At 44.5% G+C, this 4,984-nt stretch overlaps 1 long non-coding RNA gene across 1 annotated transcript; it reads right to left on the reverse strand.

The window, feature by feature from the left end:
- Window positions 1-851: 851 nt before the first annotated feature.
- On the reverse strand, window positions 852-3,320 carry LOC139789188 (uncharacterized). The gene is made up of 4 exons (XR_011723062.1): window positions 3,000-3,320; window positions 2,851-2,917; window positions 2,568-2,717; window positions 852-2,478 (listed from the first exon to the last, which is right to left on the reverse strand). It is a non-coding gene; the product is annotated as an uncharacterized lncRNA (long non-coding RNA).
- Window positions 3,321-4,984: the final 1,664 nt, after the last annotated feature.

Consider the following 4,984-nt stretch of genomic DNA (forward strand, 5'->3'; position numbering starts at 1 on the left):
CTGCTACTCTTTCACTTTTCATTTCTTTTAAGGTTTCTCTAATCAATTTCCAGAGTGTGGCTAAGCGTCGTGCCTCCTTATCTCCATCGTTAATTAACTATAAACATCGAGTGTTATCAGTCCTAGAAACACACACTGTCTGAGAAAGTCGCTGTTAATTTCAGCAAGTGCAACTACTTACAAGAGACTTAGCTGAAAGCAAAAGTACAAGACAGAAAATCACCTTTATCCTGGCCCAAACCAGGTTAAAATTTTACAGTATGTTGTAAATGTGCAATTACTCTTCACAAGTGTCCAGATGGGGATTGTATCAAGTATTATACAAAAAACAAATGTCTTGCTGTAATTAATTGGGTTTGAAACTTCAAGAAGAACAGATCTTATGATGAAAAAAACCACAAAATGGTCAGAATTTGGGCTTGAATAACAACTCAAATGACCGGATGTTTATGTTAATCGTACAAAGTATATAACCATACTAAGAGTGTAAAACTGGACTGAATCACAAGAGTGACCTTCCTTGCAAGCTTTCCACTACATCCTTTGTCTGTGTGTCTATGTGCTAGTCACAGGAGTCCCTACAGGCTACAGGGATGCTAAGGTGACAAAAAGCACCTGGAAAGAAGAGCTTACCCTGCTTACCTCTTTCTGAGACTACAGAAGGAGGCAACAACACCAAGTTTACACTCCTGCAATTGCTGACTCCCATAGCAAGCCTGTAAGCTTTAGGACTACAGGTGGAACACTGTATTATGCTAGAACACTAGAAAATATACATCAGGCACTGCCTTCATCTGAACTGCTGAGATAGCAGTCACTCCTATGCTTGTTTTGTCCATACTGATCTATGAACAGACAGGGAGAAGTCTTGTGTCTCCTCACATGGCACAGGTGAGGCTGGAAGTCTCTCAAATAGAGACGGAAGCTGTACACCTCTGCCAACATAGACCTGGGATTCACTCCTCTTCTTTGCATGCTTGCAACCAAAGCAGCCACTTGAGAAAGTGCCTGATAGGCAAAGAAAAAAACCAGCTAGTTCTACACAGCCTTAAAATGGTTGGAGGGTTTTCAGAGGTTCCTACCTCTGAAGCACATCACCTCCTGCAGTACTGAAAGCAGCAGTTCAGGAATGGAAGGCTCTTCCTTGGTGGTTTGAGGTTATTGGGGACAAAAGCATCAAGTCCATGAGGACAAAGCAGGGAAGATCTGATGCCAGCAGCTCTGTCTGCCCTTACAATATCCACCCCCCACACCCACAACCACCTCTTAAGAATCTCTCAGCCTTCACAGAAAGCTGGAAAGGCAGCAAACCAAGGCAGAACCTGGATACTGCTCCTTAAGCCTCATTTGTAGCTCTCCCAGCTGATTAAGATGGTTTTCAGCTCCAGCTGGGCAGTCAAACCAGAGCTGATGGACTGGCTAGCACAGGGGCTTAGAATGCCATGGGAGGAACAGAGTGCACTGGCTGGCACTGTGCCCAGATCAGACTCTAGGACCTGACAAGAGGATGATTATTAAAGCAACCCTTGAATCCATGCACGAGATACCAACCAATTCCCAGATGCCCACTCTACTTCTAAAGGTGTTTACTAAAAGTGCCAATAAAAAACACCAACCCTGGTGTACACTAGACCTGAATAGACACATGCATTCATAATCAAGTGATCTCCAAATCCACATCAACACAAGTCCAATTTCAAACACTAAAGGAAAGTCAGCCTCTACTGTTCAACCATCATTGCCTGGGATATTTCTAAAATGAGAAATAAGGAACACTCATTGTCCCAGAAGAGTTCAAATAGTAATCTCTGTTACAAAAGTCACCTTGGGCCTTACACACAAAAGCCACCTCCTTAAAAGCAAGTCCCTCCCTGGACAAAAGAAAACAGAGAACCTTTTGCCAGTGGTCCTACAAAGTCCAGAAATTAATCAGGACACAACCCTTTCCAAACTCCTCTCACCAACTGGTCTTGCCCTTGGTGTAGGATGCTTCACCTGGCTTTCATTCTGGAGTTCCTGCTTGGGCTCTACCACACACCTCTCCAGCCCAGGTTTTGCACATTCTCCCCATGCATCTGGTTCTGGTCATGGAGCTGCTCTCAATGAAAGAATCCTGAAATAGGCTACAGGCCATGTATTTTTCTGACACAAAACCATGAGTCCTAACCACAGCAGCACTCCAGGAAATCTGAGATGCAGCACATACCTATTCCTCCAGTCAGGCTTTTCAAATACTCACGTTTGAAAAACTGTCCCCTCATAAACACTAACAGGCTATAGAACAAGGGCTTTCCCTGGGCAGCTCTTCAGTAGATCAGGTCACTAGGAGGCACGGTTATAAGAGGCAGACCTCTCAAATTTTCTCCCCATCCTGACAGGTATCATCACTGGAAACCTTTCGCCTTTGCTGGTGTTCAAGTCTGATCCTCACCTCAGCTAGCAGTCACAACTAGCATGATACAGAATTTCTCTGCTTTCCTGTGTTATTTCAAAGGAGCATTCATGACACACAGGCACAGTTCTCCTCCTTACCTCAGGAGGAAGAAATGCCCAGTAGATTTCCTTACCACGCTCTGCTTCAACTTCCTTGATGACAGCAGCAAGTTCACAGCAGACCTCTGAAACAAAGCCAGCTGGCCTATTGTCATTTGTTGTGGCCAAAGTCTCACTCTCAGGGAGAGACCTCTTCAAGGTCCCTAGTATGACATGGGACTCCCCTAGGGAAGGAAAAAAAAACATCACTTCTAGGATAAGGAATTCTTTTTGGTGGGTTACATTCCCTCTCCCCACCCCCCTTCACTGTAACACAGCTATACCAGAATTGACAAGACAAACTCATTGGTTACTTACACACAATGCCCTCCTCCAGCGACAACAGAGTCATTCCAGGCACTGAAGGAAACATTTCCACAACCTGCTAAGGAGAAAGATTTCACTGGGATTAAGCAGCTGAAACAAGACTGACATTGCTCAGGAGAGCAAGGCTTCAGACACCTGACAGCAGAGGAGAGAAGAGGAACCCAAATTCTGCCACACTTAGAGCCAGAACTCTCTTCGCCTCCACACACCAACTGCGTGGCCTGCAGAAACAAAGCAACGAAGGCACATGGAGGAGAACACTCAGAAACCAGAACCCTCCTTGGCAGACAGAAGGAAGGATCCAGACCAAAGACAGGAAGCTGGGATGACACAAACTCCCTGACTTTTCTGGCCCAGCAACTGACTACACTAATTTCCAGGCAGCTTCTCAAGATGGGAGCCCATACAAAGCCAGCACATTGGTCAAATGGCGGAACAGTGCAAACAACACCGCTGCCCTCAGGTGAAGCTCCGCATCTCCATTTCTCACAATCCTGCTGTGAGAAAACAAAACTGCGTAAATCAGGTCTCACAGACTGTCCATCAAAAGGAAGCACTGACTCTCTGGACAAAAAAGCAAGCAAAAAAAAAAGAAAACAAAATAAAAATAGGAAGTGTTAATGGCTCAAACAAGAGCCAACAAGAACACTCCCATGTAGCTAACTGACTTGCCAGCAGCCCCTCCAGCTCAGAAAGAGATCTCAGGATGATCTGAAGCCAGTTCTTACACTCCCCATTACTGCAATGTAAAGACAGTGCTCAGAAGAGCTCAGCAGGTGACTCCACTTGCTGTGATTGGAGCAGCGTTACTAAAGGAAAGATCTGAACCTTCAGGCATCAATTCTTACCCTTTCAACTCAGGAAGGTGTTTCAGGCTCCTCTCACTTTCAGCCTCTCCTTCTGCAAAGCCAGGGCGAGCAGCCTGGTGCTTGCTTGGAGGCTCCTGGAGTTGCACACCACACCAGGCTGCCAGAGAACCACCCATTGTCACACAGCAGAAATGAAGGAGAATGAGAACTGTAATATATATTGATGAATTTGTATTCCTAACCAGTTGTTACAATTCGAGTTATTATTTATATTTTGTTTGCGAGGAAAAATTCAGCCACTACTCATAGACGACGCGTGAATTTACGAAAATAACCAGGCTTTATGATTTTAACAAGTTAAAAGGATTTATTTAGGATTTATACAATTAGTTACTTTGGAGAGAAGAGTCATTAAGAAGAGAAAAGAAGGAGAAAGTAATCAAGATGTTATCACTGTCTGCCGGCCCTGGCCTCTGGCTGTAGTTGGGTGCGTAGGGTCTGTCGCTCCTGCCGCTTCTCTGTCCCGTAGCTGAAGCCGAAGTGCCGAGAGAGGGGGGGGGGGAAGAAGAGCTGCGCCCTTCTCCTTTTTCTCTTGGAGTTTTATACAGCAGAAGGGGTTCTGTCTTTTCATAAATCACTGGCACACAGACTTGCTAAAAATAACACAGATTCTGCCATCTCAAGAACTTCTCTTTTAATTATTATCTTTCAGTCCTTGGCACCCTGTTCAATTTATTACCTTTGTCTGGACCATGTACCAGGAGGCGACTGGATAAGCAGTCTTATCTTTAGGAGCTTGTCAAGCATGATATAAAACAGAAGCTAGTTAAGTTTGGGGGAAAAATCTGTTAATTGAGGATGTTTGGTATATCTTAAAAAGAGCAGAAAAAATACTGATTCGAGAGACATATTTTGTATTTTCAAAGTGTTTACATCATTTCACCCCGTGGCTCTTGAGTCAGTATTATTTTTTCTTTATATGTATATATATATATATGTATATCCCATTTGGTGTGGTTATCTTGTGTCATGTGGCTCTTTTTGGAATCTGTGCTTTTTAGCAGGCTGATTCCACCTCCGAGGTTTCCGTTAAGGAGCAACCGGGAATCACACCCTGCCTGACAACAGTTCTTCCCACTGCACGTCTTACCTGGCTCAAAAGCCAGTATATTTTTAACGTGTATTTGGGGGGGGTGGTTGTCTGTTGTACCACACATTTGCCACATCATATATACCTCACCATATCACATCACCTCACAATATCACGTTACCTCACCCCGTGGGTTTTGAGGCCATGGGAGTGTGTTGCTGAGATG

This window comes from Heliangelus exortis, chromosome W (genome assembly GCF_036169615.1).
Source record: "Heliangelus exortis chromosome W, bHelExo1.hap1, whole genome shotgun sequence".
Taxonomy (NCBI): Eukaryota; Metazoa; Chordata; class Aves; order Apodiformes; family Trochilidae; genus Heliangelus; species Heliangelus exortis.